An 18,366-nucleotide genomic window follows, 5' to 3' on the forward strand; every position below is an offset into this window, starting at 1 on the left:
CCAGCTGAAAGCAATGCAGTTCTATTGCTGTAAGATCAAGTTAGAGGATATTGCAGTATACTAAATGATATGATACAAACTGTGGGTCCTCGGCCTGGGATGCAGTTAAGATCCCGGCGGTCGGGATCCCGGCGTTCAGAATCCCGACGCCGGAATCCCGACCGCCGAAATGCCGACACTTTCTCCCTCCTGGGGTGTCCACGACACCCCTGGAGGGAGAATAAAATAGCGTGCCGAGCGTAGCGAGGCACCGGGCCCGCTGCGTGCCGAGCGCAGCGAGCCCGCAAGGTGGGGCGATCCACGTCCCCCCCTTGTCGGCATTTCGGCTGTCGGGATTCCGGCGTCGGGATTCTGAACGCCGGGATCCCGACCGCCGGGATTCAATACTGAATCCCTCGGCCTAGTTGTAATTCTTTTTAGCTCCAGAATAACTGGGACCCACTGGCCCATATATGAGTTCACCTTGCACTAGCTATAGGCAAATCAGTCACCGCTTCTATGGTAAACCCTTGTAATGGTAAAATCTGCCTTTTCCACATTGTCCTGAAAAGTTGCACTCTTCAGGCCTGGACCTGAAGAACTGAAGATACCTTCAGATGTAAATAGTAGACACTAGCTGGCCATACATACAGATTGATTGTCAGATTTGGCAGGTAGAAACAAAATGGATTAATCATAGATGAGAGCAAATCACAGTTGACCATTTGCTTTGAAATGTTGGAAAACTGCCCAAAAACAGTAAGTCAGATATTAGTAGATTTTTGTTCCAACCAGCCACATCTGGATGTATGGCTAGCTTTAGCCTATGAAAAGAGCAATTAGTGAACAAAAAGGGATCTCTGCAGATCCCTCAGTTGCTTTTAATCTGCTCCACATCTGCCCCACCTGCAGTGCACACGGTTTTACCCATTTTCCCAAAAAATTTGTACTGAGCTCAGATCTGAATAAAGGCCTATGTGTGTGATATAAAAATAATGTAATAAATAGGTGTGAATGTGAATTGTTGTTTGCAGTGTTGCCACATTATGTATGCTAAGGTGCATCCACTCTCACTAAAGGTGGCCATACACTTGTCCGATTTGGCCACTTTTCACCCGATACTGGTTAATCGGGCAGCGAAATTGGGTGAAAATGTGTTTGACATCTGATCAGAGTCGGATATAGGAGCTGCTTGCACATCAGTCCTTCGACAAGGGCAGTCTCCTGGCAGCGGGGAATTAGATTGCATGCAATATATCCATACCCTCCAACATCTGAAGAGCAAAAACTGGTACAAATTTGGAAAGAAGGCATGGTCTTGGTTAAAAGGGGCGTAGTCACACCCCCTTTCCTATACATACTACCAAAAAAAAGGTACAGGCCATAAAATAACAGTACTGTACCTGCCAAAAAGGTACAGTTCACATTCAAAAGGTTCACGTTCAAAAGCTCCTGGGCGGTTCAGAGAAATTGTTATGCAACTTCTACCTCCGAGAAGTCGCATAAGCGTATGGGGCCATCTTACCGAAACTCAGAAAAACAATAGAATTCTTTACTCCTCTAATACTGTAAATATCTTGGCATAAGGCTATATTATGCAATGGCCTCCAAGATTTCTTACAGCTGTAATGAGAAAGAATTAGTGATGCATTGGGCCCCCAAGACTTTTGAATCCAGTCTGGCTATATATGTTAACTAGCTCATTATATTTCCAATACCATTCTAAGCAAAACCATATTTACTGAAGCAGATAAACATATGTGAATAGTCATAGTAAAAAGCCAATGCAGGACCTGCTATTCGTTATTGATTTGCAGGGTTCCAAATACTCTGCTCATATCTGATGATACTGGGCTCCTGATAGGACATTTGTTTTCTAACAACAACAGCAGCAACAACAGAAAATACCATAGTAATACCCCTTTCACATTGCAGCTTTAACACGGTTTATTGCCGTTTTTTTTACCGTTTTAAAACCGGGACAGCTGCAATGTGAAAGCTCCATTGTCAATTTACCGGTTACAGAATACCGGTATTTTGAAACGTGTTAAAAGCAGAATCCTACACGTTAAAAATAGTGATGGGAAAAAGCGTCATTGAAGCGGTAATACCCCTTTCAGACCGCACTTAAACGGGTAATATGCCGTTTAAGCTATGCGGTGTGAAAGGGGTTAAGGCTGTCTGACCCATTTTTAAAAACGTTTCATATTACCGTGTCAATGCCGTTTATGCAATGTGAAAGCAGCTTAAGATGCTATCATGTTTACCAGTAAGATGCTATCATGTATACCAGTAAGATGCTATCATGTATACCAGTAAGATGCTATCATGTTTACCAGTAAAAGATGCTACCATGTTTGCTGTAATGCAGTGATCCCCACACTTTTTTGAATCACAGCACTGGTTTTGTCTATTACATAGGGCAGTATTCAATGTGAAATATTGTCCGTGCATGGCGAGAGATTTTTTCTCTCGCCATGCACTCTCCGTGTTCCGGAGCCTCCTGCTCCCCCTATTCAACGTGTTAAAGACTCGCCGCCACTCGCGGCGAGTCTTAACCCCTGCAGCGGACGAGCGTCCGCGGCAGGGAGCTGTCAGGGAGCCGGGGGACGTAGCAGCCAAGAGAGATTAAAGTCTCTCTTGGCTGCTGCAGGGGATATGGGGAGGGGAGCAGGGCTCCCCTGGACCCAGGCAGCACAGGCTGCCCCCCCTATAGCCAGCGGGGGACCCAGTATTCACTGTACCCGAACGTGCATCGGGTGCAGTGAATATATGAATATCTAATGAGCGGCTCGAGCGCTCCGGCCCCCTGCTGGCTGCACTGTGTAAAAAAAAAAAAAAAAAATGTAAAAAAATATTTTTTTAAAATATATATTCATGTGCTATAGGCACATGAATAAAAATAACATGGCCCTTCACAGAAAAAAAAACCTGATTTTTTTACACCAAAATTAAAAAAACACCCTTTTAGTTTAAAAGTTCACATTCCTGCTCTCCATCAAAAGATGGAGAATTTCTACACGGAGAGAGACGGCGAGAATCACTTAGAAAGACGGAGAATATTTCACATTGAATAGGGTGGCTCGCCTTTGGAGAAAAAAAACCTCTCTCCACCGCGTGAAAAGCACAAACTCTCCAGAAATCACAGCGAATTTTTCTCATTGAATACTGCCCATAGACCATAAATAATTTGAATAGTTCTTGGACCACCAACCTGAGTCACCCCTACAGGGGTCCCGAGGTGCCACGGCACACAGTTTGGTAACCACTGCTGTAGTGAAAGCGATAACTGCCCTTACTTTATGAACATGTACAAACATCTTTATGAGGAGATGAGAAGCTGGTATAACACAGCAATGCCTAAAAAGGCAGTCTCCACACAGTAATACGCTTTGTGACAGCTCATGGTTTTATCACTAGATGAACAAACAACTGAACTGAGGCCAGTTTTCCTTTTTTGTTACTTAATCTATCCAAAGGAAATTATGTTAAGTCTATTTTAAAGAAATCATCTGTTTAACTGTGAGATGACAGAAATGATTCAGAAGTACTCTGCCGCCTGATAGTGACAAGTCAGCAACACGTATGCATTGTGCTGTGTGTCATCCAAGCACTGATGCTGGATTATACTGGAGAATAAGCAGTATGTTTTCAATGTAGAACTTGCAAAACCAGAGACAAAAGCTAAATATGTACAGTAGTTACAAGAGGGCATATTCACCACAGAATGTGACAACCCTCCTAAACCTATCTGCAATCTTAAATTAAATTCTGAAACAAGTAACTTGGGTCCAGATTCAGAGGTGCGTACAGTCCATGCGCATGAAGTTGCCTGGTCACTATGGGCCTTATTCTAGTTCACTCAGAGGCAAATTCCTTCTCAAATGGACAAAACCATGTGCACTGCAGGTGGGGCAGATGTAACATGTGCAGAGAGAGTTAGATTTGGGTGGGGGAATGCTGGGATGTGTAATTCAACAACAGCTGGAGGGCCGAAGGTTCCCCATCCCTGTCATAGACCATGTCACAAAGCACACTACAGCAGTCAAAAGTTCCTCACACTACTGTACAATGTAACACAGGTCTCCACACTTACTACATGCATGAATGGGAGTGTCTGGAAAACGACACATGTGCTTAATGAAGAAGTGTAAAGCTGGACGTCTCAGAGAGGAGCAGGACCCTGTAGTGTTGTACAGCTATAAAAGAGCAATGGTTTAATGTCCATAGCCTCACACACAACAGTGGGTTTATCTCCCCATAACACAGTTCCTGTCACACAGTAATGTGTCGTCTGGGGCAAAACCACACAACAGGAAGGGATCTGCAGGGGCTGCTGGAAATGGCTACATTGAATTACCATTGCTGGGAATCTTTCCTATTTGGATCAGCATTTTATTCTGATTTAGCTTTCCAGATGTGGAGAGGCTTGGGGGTGATTTATCACTCTGAGGTCCACTGTTATTACACCATATTTTCCCTTTATAAAATAGCTTTTTTTCTATATTCAGTAACAAGTCCCGGGGGCTTCGGGCCTGCTGTGGAACAGCATAGTTTTGTGGGTTTTTTTATGTGAGGGAAAAGGCTTCTGTATGTAAAATATTTTCTGTTAAGGCAACAAAAATAGAATAAAAGCCTTTAGAACCGTACAGGATGTATCTCAAAATGATTGCTTACACAGCAATGATGCTGCCGAATTCTGGTGTCATTTATTCCTTATAAAAATAATATAAAGGGATTAAATCATGAAAATAACAATATGTTATTGTACGGGCAAAATTACTCCACGTTAATGTACCCTTCCATCACTCCGATATATGGTGACTGCACTCTCCTCCACTTCAGGAATCTGACTCCATCATCAATGGTCTCATTAGCATGCCAACCCCAGCAGGGAGACCCACTGTATGCAGGTAGACCCACTGTATGTTATTTTTCACACAGAAAATGCCCTTCCCCTATATCATAGGACATGCCTCTGCCATTCACTAGAAAGTCCCTTATCCTATTGTAGCAGGAGATGACCCTTCTTCCAGACCCGTAACTAAAAATTATAGTGCCTGGGGCAAGAAGGGACACGGACACCCCTTAGCCCTGGACTGTGACTAAATAAACCTAATATATTCATTTCTCCACAGCCACCCTTATGTTTGCATCATACACAATTGGCCTTCTTCACACATGAACAGATAAGTCCCAACACATACAATTATTTTCCAAAAGGCCATATATACATATTCAGCCCTATATAAAACAAAGACAACTCAATGTCCAACATATACTGTCCGCTATCCAACACTGTATAGTGCCCAAAATACCAGCACCATGTAAAGAACATTCAGTTCTGCATTGTCACTATAGCAATAATACCCAACATTTCTGATCTGTGAATCTAGATAGGGGTTGCGCCAACGTTATGATTGTAGCATGTTCACACCCTCTGAATCAGGCCCCCGTCTCATATAAATGAATTAGTGGTGCCGCCTATATGTAAACTAAATTATAGCAAATTATAGTAAAATCATGGAAAAGTATAAATTTGGTAACTTTTGTTTGTTTCCGGGTTTTCACTTTAACACACTACAAATATTCAAATCATTGCTGTAAAAGGTAAGCATTCTAAAATGTAAGAAATTAGCTAAATCAAGGTGTTCTAAGTATAAAAATCTTGACAATCGGAGAGACGTCTGTTTATTGAGGTGGAAACAATTGCCACATATAAACACTCTGTTAGTTTTTGAGTTTATTTTAAGCCTCTTGCCTTTTTGTATCAGAATCCATGTCATAAGGATAATACCAAAACAGTGTCATTTTCTCCATGAACAATAAAGAACACGTAAGTATTATAAATAGAGACAGGATTATATGCAACATAAAAAGCTTGAAATATGCATGCAAATATGCATAAAAATACTTAAAATATGCATAAAAAAGTGTTAAAATATGCTACATTTAATAATAAAAAAAGTAATTTTAAACTTATTTATTTAAAAATCAGCATACAATTAGTTGCAAATAAACCTCAAAAATAGGCCCACAGCATCTGCAGATGTCTAGTGCTGTACACAGGATTTTTTTTCTTCCTGGCTGCTACAGCAGACTGCAGCATCCTAGGCTCTTATGGCATCAACTACACGGACCCTCATCCCCAGCGCCGATGGATCAAATGTCAACTTAGCATGTGAGGGCAGCAGAGTGGAAGGATTCCTCCCTGCGCTGCATTACTGACTGTGACACGGCATTTCTCCACGCCGCGTGATGTCACAACCCTTCCGCCTACCTCCTCTGCTGCAGAAGTCTGTCTCTTGGTGTAAAGTCCCAGGCCAGGGGTAGGCAAAGGTTCAGGAGCTACGTAATGGCATCCGCCCCGACTGACTTTTATCAACATGGATTGGCAGCCTAGAGCAGTGTCAGCCTAGAGCAGTGCATCCGTACATCCAAGGTTCGCAACACTGTGCATTGCCCCAGCCTGCACACTCTACCACTACCTGGCCAGCAGCAGCAGGGCAAAGCAGTACTGTAACTCGCAGGGGGGGGGGAGGGGGGCCTAAAATATGCACCATCACTAGATTTTAGGTAAAATATGCAATAACCAGTGAGAATGGGCAAAATATGCAAATGCATATGCAAATATGCAAATGCATATAATCCTGTCTCTAATTATAAACATTAACAAGTTCAGTATGGATTACGCATGTTGTTTTCCCCATACTGTAGGATGAAAAGCCTTAGGCAAACCAATGCAGCTACCCTGGGTGCCAATGGTTAGGGGGGTGTCTAAGACAAGGCACGAGTGACATAATATGACTCATCCAGTAATTGTAATGCTCCCACTTTGCTCCCACACAGAGCACCGGTAGTTAACAATATTGGGAAGCAGCCAGCAGCTTCATACATGTTAAACTCCTCCTGCATCTCCATGCCATTGCTACAATCTGGTTTGACGAGAACTCCAATTACGCGCTCATTACCGGGTGGGTGGATGTAGATGTGGGTACAGTGACAGAAATTGTGAGTGGTTGGTCGAGGTGCAAAGATCTAAATTTAGCCCCCCTCCTCCACTTCAAGCTAAGTTCACAATATGCCACACAGCAGAGAGTGGCAGCAGTGGAGCCCCGATACAATGCACCTGCTGCACCAATGGGAGTTCCGCCTCTGCGTGGGTATGCCCACTTTTACAAGATGCCAGTTGCAAGGCTGCAGCCCCAGGAACTTCAAAAGTTTAATAGTGGGTCAGACATCCACCTACAGTAGTCGGTGTGAGCTTACTAGCCAGGGTGGATCCGAGTACCACATATATTCTCCAGTGGTGGCGGCTCTGGCTCGGTTGGTGTTACAGATATGCATCACAATCTTAATCCCTATCAATGTAATGGGGCCTACATACAGTTATTAAGGGGCATTTTCTAAGCGATCTCTCTAGATTGCTTGGAAAATGCCCCAATATCGCTCTGTGTGTAGTAGGGGCCATAGCGATAGCTATACGTGGCGCTATCGCCCCCGGCGATTAATATCCAGCATGCTGGCTAAATCTAGTTAATCAGCGGAGAACACTGTCCGTGACTGTTTGCTCAGCACACAGCGCTGGCACATCGCTGTGTGCTGAGCAATCTTAGTGATCTAGCATCGATCAGAACGCCGCTCAGCATCTCCCCATGTGTAGGCCCCTTAAGAAGTAGCAGTTGTGGGGACGCACCCTCCAGGGAGTGAGGTGATTAAGATGCCTTCCCCCCCCCCCCCCCCAGGGTACAGCAGCCCTGCATTGGACTTATTATTCTACAGTTTCTATTGTACAGAGCAAATCTACAAGGTTTTGCAAATAAAAAGCAATAAGGTCTACGGTCTACGCATTTGTGAATGTCACATGTATCAGGCCCTGAGCTAGTTTTTCCGATGAAAGTAAATGTTTTTTCCTCTTTTACCAGATATCATTAGCTATAGGCACATCACCGTATTCTTGGAATAAATATGTTTCTTCTTATTAAAACATCTGCTTAGAGTTTCTACAAACAGCCATATAGGAGAAGTTGGACAAATAGCTGGAAATCATCTGTATATGAATTTCATTTGCTACGTACTAAAGTGCACATGTTACTTAAAGTGACTATTATGTGGTCAGTGACAGCGCTGGATCCAGCATAAACGCTGAAGTAAAAGTCTATCCCGTCTATGAACATTCTCATTCTAAAAACATGTATCACAACTTACAAGTAGCGTTAACCATTTGTGATAGATGTTTTCAGATCAAGATTAAGCATTAAAGATTTCTCTATAATTTCCCTGACAGTAACATGCCATAGGGATCTCAGATAATGCTGAAGAAAAGCAGAGCTGGACAATTTGACATTTATTCTTCCTAACAACACAGACAAACATAAAACATCATACTCAAGTGATTACATCCTACTTGGAACCACCCATAAATCTACATATGCTGAACATCTGTGTCACACTGCATCACAACCGCTGCAAAATCCTGTCATCTGTTCTCTCAGCTACAGAACATGAGCTAGCACTGGACAGTAATATTAGCGGATAGGGCCTGATTCATGTTGGATCAGTCCCCGGCGTATTTGCTCCGAGGACCGATGGCTGGGGTGTGCGCATGCGTATAGGCGAATATACGCATGTGCAGAGCTGATGTACGAATGCCTTTGGGGACTAACGCAGTCGCCAGGGCGTTCGTAAACATCAGGGTGGGTAGTGGGCGGGCAGCGGGCTGACGCATGGGGACGCCTAGTGTTTCCTGGGTGTGCCCATGCGAACCCTGGTGTGCAGAAGCCTGCACGGGCGGGCACCTGATGTCACATGACGTCACTGCCCGCCCCGTTCTCTGACATTTCCGAGCCAAATAAAAGTCAGTTTAAATTTAAACTGACTTTTATTTGTGAACAGGGGAAAAATGATTCGATGGTTGGCGACCACCGAATGATTTTCCCCATACGAATTCCCCATGCAAATGATTGTGTGAACGTGCAGATCCATTCATCTATTCGCTTCGGTTGGCGAGCGGTGTTAGACCGCTCACTAAGCAGCAAAAGACCGCTGCTTAGCGAACTGACCTGAATTAGACCCTAGATTCACAGGTGCCATTCTGCAAAGGCCCAAAGATTAAAGGCTAAGCTCACATTCTTCGGCAGAATACCTGAGCTACGATGCTGCACACCCAAAAGAATAGCATTGTGCTTGGCAGTGTAATTAAATCAAAAGAGTGACAAAGAAATTAGAAAGCATAAAACATGAAGCAGGATAGTGATTATATAGTCCTTCAACAGGCTACTGCAGAGGTAACCATCCAATAATTCTAGTGAAGTTATAATTATATCACAGGTTGATACATGACGACACTATGCACTAGGGTACCGTCCTTAACCCATAGTAGACAATATTGAGTTGATCTCTAATCTACTGTCATGCTTTGTGCATAACAGTAACTCATTAATGATTCAATGGATAATGGCAATTTGGCATCACTTGGTGAAAGGAGCTAATGAAATATACCAGGAGTAAATTAGATTTTTCACAACCCTATGGTCCCTCATCCTGTTATAGTAAACTCTAAGGGCATCACTTACAATAAAGCTGGGTATACACGATCCAATAATTGGCTAGTACATATGCAGGAGCATTAGCATATACAACGTCAAGCACCAGTCAGAACGGAAGGTCAAAATCTGGTGTGCTGCACACGCTACAGTATCTCAGCCCCGACCTCCCGGCCCCATGGAAAACATCTACAGAAAGTTCACACGGTTTGGAATGGCAAAAATGCATTGCAGAGTTGGCCTGATTCAGAGGTGGATGCTAACTGAATACAATGATCGATAGTTAGTTAATGCGCATATAAGAATAATAATAATAATAAAAAAAAATACAGCACATGCAATACCCTGAAAAAGTTGACAATGGTTATTCATGGGCGATGTCTAGAATGAAAGCCCTCTCCTGGGCGTATAATGGGAGTGTTGTGGGTGTGTCAATGCAAGCAGCTGCATTGTCAAGGATCCATGGTAGGCTGGAGACCCAGTGTGTGCCATAGGCAGGTGCAACTGCTGACGGCAGGGTGTGATGATGTACTGATGGTGAACTGCGTAGAACCATCGGCACAGAGCGTAGACACCTCACCACATGCACATTCCAGAGCTGGTATCTGCATGGCGGTAGGCTGAAACTAGCATATGCATTGTGCACTGGTACGACTGCACAGACAGACACAAGTACAGCCACAGTAGCGTCCCAGTTTTAACCAAGCATTAGGAGTATATTGTGTACTAGTCATGTGCTACATGCAAGATCAAGCAGTATTTTTCTTGGATTTAACATAATTGCATTTAAACGCCTTTTGTATAGGATGCATTAATATTGTTTAGACAATGAGGTGTGCTATGTGCAGCCCTGTTGTGTCATAAAGTGCACACGACGCAATAACGCTCACTAAGCAGATCACAACATGCTGTACTGTTTTTGCCATTTATCATCTATCAAAAGAATTTCAATCCAAAAGGTATATGCCACAGATTCTGGTTATTAATCACAAGAAAAATGTTGTAATTCTGATTATGATAGGAATGGCGAGCCTGCGCTACCAACAGATGTACCTAGATGACATGGAGTGCTTACTGCCGGCACACAGGAAGCAGCTGCTTCTCAGTGTGTGTGATGGCATGGGAGTGTGATGCTTAGATATACCATACTTCCCAACAACTGAACATGGGGCAGGGGGGTGAGGGTACAACTGCCCAGCTTATCAGCACAATGCAGTCTCAACGATCATGGCAGGACAGAGCCCTCGAATTGTGACTGTCCCATTGAAGCTGTGGATAGGAGGACGTACCCTCTATTGAAAATAAACTGAATTTAAATTTTGTATACCATTTACCATGCCTTTTATTTTAAGCTGGCCATACACTTGTCTGATTTGGGCACTTTTCACCCAATTCCGACAGATCGGGCTGAAAAATCGAGTGAAAAGTGGCCAAATCGCAGGTGTTTGACATCTGATCTGATGCGCGATCCCGTATGAATCAAATTGGAGTTGGAGATAGGACCTGCTTGCACATCCGACCTCTGTCTCGTACAGCCTCCCATCAGTGGGATTGCACGCAATATATCACATGTAAAAGGACCGCATGCGATGAAGATGGCATTGCCCACCACATGCAAGCCCCAGAATGTATCGCATAGCTGGCTTGGTACATATGCCGAGTACAGACAAACCTCCAAAAAACTGCATTTTTTGAGGATTACCCACTTGCTGCATCTCGCCCCAAAACAGTAATGTATACATCTGCTATACCCTGTTTGTCTTCAGTAGATCATCAGTTACAATCTAGGAAATTGATTCTCAAATCACATGTAATTTTTTTCAGGTTACCCGACAGGACTGATGTGCATCACCAACTGTCACCTTTTAAAAATTTAAAGATGATATGGAAAACATGAAATGTGTGGGATCCTGAGGACCGAATTTGAGAATTTATTAACTAGACTTGAGCAATGGTTTCCATTCTAAAATGGGTGGTACTACCCCATGGAGGACTACATTGTTGTATGTGGGCACAGAAGCTACTGGGAAAGTGTGTGTGTGTGTGTGAGGGGGGGGGGGGGGGGGCTAGGAGCTCTGGAGAGAAAAGCCAGAGAAAGCAAGACCGGAATGTAATGGGGAATTGATGATATTTAAGTATAAGTCAGGTAAGTGTGACAAATCATGACTCCTATACCTACAGTATGTGCAGTGTGGGAGGGAGGAAGGAAGGGTAATTTTATAGAATTTTATAGAAGACGGTGATTATTTAAACTATGTGAGGTACAATATGTAAATGCTTTAAATCATATTAAAGTATTTAAATGCAAAATGTATTTACGTTAAAGTTTAGAGTTTGTTTCAAATTTAGACCAACACCTTAATTCTTTAAATACAAAGATAACAGAGTTAATCCGTCTATGTGTCTAACCCTAGCATAATAATACTGTATTCATTTCAAATAGATTTCTAGATTGGGTGGAAATTCTATAGTCTTTGAAGCACAGCTTAAAAATGCTACAATAAATATTTCCATTCCATATAAATCTAATGTTCTCTTCCACTGAACCATCCTTACTATATATATATCCAATGCTAAACTGTTGTGGGGCATTTTCCACTGGTATGCAGCTTACGTAAACAGTGTGAGTGCGGAGGACCTGGCAGACGTCCAACACTGTTACATCACTCTCCCGTATTTGGGGAACTTGTTTAAATCTGACAAGTTACTCTAAACAATCAAGGCTATTTATTACATTCACAATAAAGGAAAACGGTAACAATCACTTAAGTCCGTGCTGTTGTAATTACTATCTTCAATCATGCTGACGGTGAAATATAAACCTGGATGTATCCGGTCTATCTGTACAAGAAAATCAATCAATATCTCATTCTAACAATGTAAAACACAAACCCTAATCATGGTCAAGCTATTAACTCACGGGTATGGAATAACTCACTGTATGTAGAAAAGCAAAAAAGGTGAAAAGATCATTATCATTTTGGGGTACAAGCTAGCTGCTGCTTCTCTGCGTGTTTAAGCGGGAAACATCTTGGTAGCACCAAAACAAAGAAAACCCAGCGCTATTCACTTATATAGTGTATTAGTGTTATCGAAGTTGAGGTGCATTTTAAGAAATTGCAGCTACCATTGTTAATTCTGGATTGACCTAAAAATATTAAGTTTACAAAACAGAGTGAAATAGCTCACCCTTTGAGCATAGCGCCAGTCGTTCTACAAGCCAATAGCCAACAAGCCTTCCTCTTCTACAAACCAAGAAAAGAAGAAGAAGAGGAAAAGCGGTTGCGTGCACGCAACCGCTTTTCCTCTTCTTTTCTTGCATACATTAATGGTTGTAAAGATAGCACCCCCACCTGATAAAATTTAAAACAAGGTGGATCCAAATACCCGTATATAAGGGACTAATAGGTGGAGTGATGATCTACCCTCCTTTTTGCTCTCTCATCTTCTACAAACCAAACTGCAGTTCCGCTAACAACAGGAAACTAGGATGGAGCATAGAGGTGTGGTATTGGGGTCCAACAGTTGGGATTCCGACGGTCATTAGACCAACGTCAGAATCTTGACTGCTGGTACTCCGACATTTGTACATTTTCAGAATTAAAATGATTATCATTATGCATATTGAACTGTCAACAAGATGCAAATTAACCCGATACCTATGGTCTGACAAAGTCCTAAAATTGCATACTTGTTGGAGGTTACTTTATTACCATAAAATCCTGAGCTTTCCTATCCCATACACTATGCGATTTGGGCCCGATTTCACCCGATTCCGGCGATCGGGGAAGGTCCCAGGCGGCTCAAGGAAGATTGTATGCGACTTCTCCCCTTGGAGAAGTTGCATAGTGTATGGGGGCCTTTACTTCTGATGCACAATCTGGGTTCTGGGTTCACCTAAGCCTTTAATTGCTCTGTTGTTCTCTATCACCACTCACCTGATTCTTGATTTTTGAATAAGGAGAGAGGGACTTATGTGAATCAGGGTAGGAGAAGACTCTGGCAGGGGGTGGTGTAATTTTCCAATAAACAAATCACAAGTGGTTTCCTATGCTACCCCAATGGAACAGGCAGAGGGAGTACTAGGGTTCCCTGCTTTGCTTACACAACAATGGCAACAGATTACCTCTCTTTGGGCCTTATTTTGGTTCATTCTTTCTGACAAAATCCTTCTTAGATGGACAAAACCATGTGCACTGCAGGGGGGGCAGATGTAACATGTGCAGAGAGAATTAGATTTGGGTGAGTAATTTTGTTTCTGTGCAGGGAAAATACTGACTGCTTTATTTTTACACTGCAATATAGATCTCACTTTGAAGTAAAACCCCACCCAAATCTAATTCTCTCTGCACAAGTAACATCTGCCCCACCCGCAGTGCACATGGTTTTGCCCATCTAAGAAGGATTTTGTCAGAAAGAATGAACCAAAATAAGGCCCTTTATGTGCAAAAAAATAAAACACAAAGCTGACCACATTGCTTCATAGCTTAGATAGCCTCAGTGGCGTAACTATATATCTTGCGCCCCCCCGCCAAACTTTTTCGGCGCCCCCCCCATACCCATACCTGACAGCCGCATCTGCGGTCACTGTCCCATCCAGACTCCCTTAGTCACCGCTGCGCTGCTCCAGTCTTCGCTGCACTGCTGCCCGGCCGCATCTGCGGTCACTGTCCCGTCACTCGCTCCCGGCGCCGGCTCCTGCTGATAATGAAAAGTGACTCTTAGAAAATGGCTGCCAAAACTGTCTGCAATACGGGGGCAGCCATTTTCTAAGTGTCACTTTTCATTATCAGCAGAAGCCGGCGCCGGGAGCGAGTGACGGGACAGTGACCGCAGATGCGGCCGGGCAGCAGCGCAGCGGGTAACTATAGCACCGCAGCCCCCCCGGCGCCCATAGTTACTCTGCGCCTCCCCGCCACGGCGGGGGCTGCGGAGGCTTAGTTACGCCACTGGATAGCCTGGATGTAGTTACTGAAAGTTGTCCACTGCTATAATATCTACAGTAGGAAGGGGCAGTGTTATGTAAATACAGCATACTGACATGGCAATAATGTAATTTAAAAACACATTCATAGGGGAGTACTAAAGCTCAGAGAGAGAGAATTTTTTGAGAGTTAAAGTACTAGCCAACCAGCTTCTGCCTTACATTTTACAGGCTGTATTGAAAAATGACAGGAGCTGATTGGTGGGTACTTTAACTCTCAAAATGTTATCTTTCTCAATGCTTTGATGAACACCCTCCTTAGAACTTTATGCATGATGCGTTAACAGGTACATGCAGATGAACGTGCAGTAAGAGTACACATTTCTATGGATAATTACAGAATTGGATTCATTTTCAAATGTGATTGTATGCTTTGCACTTGGGTTTAAAAAGTAAGTAGATGCTGCAGTTAAACACCAGGCGATAAAGGCCCTTTATATATAAGTGTGATTTCCTGACCTGAATTAATGTGTTTTGGGGAAGAACATCATGCACTTAATTCATTTTAGGAACTGCAAAAGGAAAATCATTAAAATGTAGCCTTAAGGTATAATGTGATTATGCTCAAAAATTTCCACTTTGTCCTTTGTACACCTTCCACATTTACAGCATTACTTATTTGCTAAGAAAGTCTATATAAGTTTTTAATAATTACAAAAAAAAGTTTTCATTTATTTCAACACAATTTTATGTACAGATTATGCAGTATAAAGAAAATTGTATAGTTTTGTTAAAATATCAGATAAAGTATAATGGTAAGAATGGTACAGTACATGCAATAAGAAGGGATTTATAGAAGTCTGGTCCTCTACATTTGAAACATATATCACTGTACACATGGTAGTGTGTAAGATGCATATAAATCGCTAAGCAAACCAATTGGTCTTCAACGGTAAAATATTAGACCAAAACAAGTCTCAGACAAGAAGACAGGAGCACAAATATAAAAATAAGTATTCAACTCCTATAAATTGATACACCTTCCTTTTATGAATAACCCGACTTTCAAAATGGGCAAGCTGTTTTTCCTTCAATATATGGCGGTTGGGCAAACTTGGCACTTGTCAGACTGACTTTTATTACCGAAGGGGAGAGAAATCATTCAATGGTCGCCTCGTTCCCATAAACATCCTCTTGCACGCTAGCGAGGGGATGCTGGCAGCGCATGTTGGGGGGGGGCTCAGTGGGTGGGGCTGACCTGTTGGCTAGGCTGCGATTATATGCAGCCTAGACAACAGGTCTGAATGAGGCCCATAGTCATTATCTCAATTTGTTTAATGTAATTTCAACCTGATTTTACAGATTTCATTATTGGTATGTTGTTTAATGTATAAAACTGGACGGGCTTACTTTGCTCCAGTACATGCCTACTTGCTGCGTGCTGCCTCCAATGTGATACAAGAGAGAGTCAGACACAAGTGACGCAAGTACCCGTCTGCATACATGATATACATCATACTTACACAGCTGGATCCAATCTTATGGATCACTGGCTCTGTTTACATCATGCAAATGCTAAGTTTGGAACTTCACATCTGAAAGAAGGTTCTTCAGAAATGAAATTCCTATTTTCTATTTACTTTTAAACTTGTATTTTATTATATTTATGAGAAAACTGAAAATCCTCTTTTTTTGGTGCTACAAACCTACGAAGTTGATAGCTTAACAAAATATATTATTAGTTGAGACATAAGTTTTTATATTTACTCCTTAAATACTTGTATTTACTTCTTTTATTAGAAGACTCTGAAGGTGCTCATATACTGAGGCGATTTGGTCTGATTTTGGCCAATTGGGACCAATCGGTCCGTTAAATCGGACCGAATCGCCCCTCCCCAACATGCCGTCGGGTCTGATGCGCGGTCCCGTGCGCATCAGACCCGACCAGGTGGTCGCGACCTCCCGTTCCTCCTGGCGGCGAGGTGGGCGGGAAGCAGGGACGCATGCGATCCATCACAACAGATTGCATGCATCCCTGCCGCCAGGAAGGTCCCGGCGGCTAGATGGGGTATCGGGTGTCCGAACACTGCTGCCAGACGTTGCAGCAGTATATGGGCACCTTAAAGTATTAGTACAAGATACCAGGTTTCATAAACAATATACAGTCCATGTTTACAAACATCAAATTACACAAAGCAAACTATAGTGTACATTGATATAAACAATACAGGTTGTTTAAGGAAAGGTCTCTTACGGCCCCAAACCTATGGTGTCACTAAAGTGGCGGATCATTAGCCATCAATCGTGTTAGATACCAGGAAGTATTTGAAAAGCAATTCATAATTAATAGTTTTGTTGAGTCAGGGAGAATTAAGATATAAATTTCCCATAGTTCAAAAAAAGAGGCCACCTTAGACTTATGATAAGAAGCTTCTATCCAATCCATCCGAAATATATGAAATAACTTTTCCTTAAACAATGAAAAAGGAGGAGACTCCGGATGGGTCATACCTGAAGAGTTGTTTTTTTGGCAGCTGAGCTACGGATTAATAAAAGTTTATGACCACCTCGTGAGATTCTTTGGCCTTGGGGTATCATACCAAAGATAGCCCATTCGGGCGTAAGAGGTAAATAGTTTAATTATTAATTATCTACAGCAATATTATACACCTTAAGCCAGAAATTTCAAATTTTTGGGCATAGCCATAGGCAATGAAATAGGTCTGCGTTATCTTCTTGACATTTTTTTTTTGTCAAAATAGTTTTTATTGCAAAGGATGAGTACAACAGTGTGAAATATCATTGAACATTATTGTATAATGCAAACATTTTCCTTTTCTTTACATTTAATATTGACTACATCTATGAGTTTGAAAATTGTACAATAAAGATTTTGTATAAGTATAAATTATATGCATTAATATTTGTATATTTTTGAACAAACAAGGGATATATGTTTATTAAATATACAATGTATTAACCAGTTCCTGTAAATGTTACTTTTGTGTAAAACAAACTTCAATAAATGAGATCAATAATTGAAACCATGGTGTGTCTATTTGCTTTTTCGTGAAGTTAAAAGAATCATGTAATCTTTTTTTTTTTTTTCAATGTTTACAGCATGTTATTCTTAATCAAGTGAAAAAGAAATAAATAATAAAAAATTATTATAAAAACAGGATGAAAGGAAAACTTAGGGAGGGGGAGGGTGGGAGGGAATGGGGGGGTGGGGGGACACCATGCCTGTCCAAGATGTCCATCTCCTTATTATGATTAAACAATTGGTGGGTCTTGTAAAAGTATTCTGGTCTCATACCAGAGAGTTGTGCGGAAGCACTTATGGATTTGTTGTTTAGTCTCCGCTGGTAATGTGTCTATGTAGCTCTCCCATACCTCGAAAAAAAGTTTTGTTTGGGTTTCCTTATGGAGAGTTGTTTCAGTCCATTCGAGTTTGAATATTTGGAATAATTTTTCTTTAAACATAAGAAATGAAGGGGGTGTGGCAGATATCCACTGCTGTAATATGCATTTCTTCACAAGAAAGGTACAGCAACAACCTCTTACAGCCGACTAAAATTTTTGGAGTAGCTGGCAAATATCCCTAAATGGCCCACTCTGGTTTCAATAGTAAGTAATTTACCAAATGATCTACTGCAAATTTTCATCTGTCATTCAGAATTGTTGAATAGCTGTACATTCCCATAAACAGTGGTATAAATTTGCAACAAAATGATTGCATTTAGGGCACGCCAAAGAATTAGTTAGACCCATTAAACTGCAACGATGGGGAGATAAATAACCCCTGTAAAATATTTCAAAAAGCATGTCTTTATAGGACGTGGCTGATATTGTTTTTGTGGAATACAGTAGGGTTTTTATCTTCTTGACATTTTGAGCATCTATGATTTTGAGAGGGAT

The 18,366-nt window shown here is 42.0% G+C and overlaps 1 protein-coding gene across 3 annotated transcripts in view; it reads right to left on the bottom strand.

Annotated features, from left to right (window-relative positions):
- The window catches only part of PALLD (palladin, cytoskeletal associated protein), a 350,163-nt gene that overhangs the window by 56,933 nt on the left and 274,864 nt on the right, over positions 1–18,366 (bottom strand). The window lies entirely within an intron of this gene.

The sequence above is a fragment of the Crinia signifera genome, chromosome 1 (assembly GCF_055691185.1).
Source record: "Crinia signifera chromosome 1, ASM5569118v1, whole genome shotgun sequence".
NCBI lineage: Eukaryota > Metazoa > Chordata > Amphibia > Anura > Myobatrachidae > Crinia > Crinia signifera.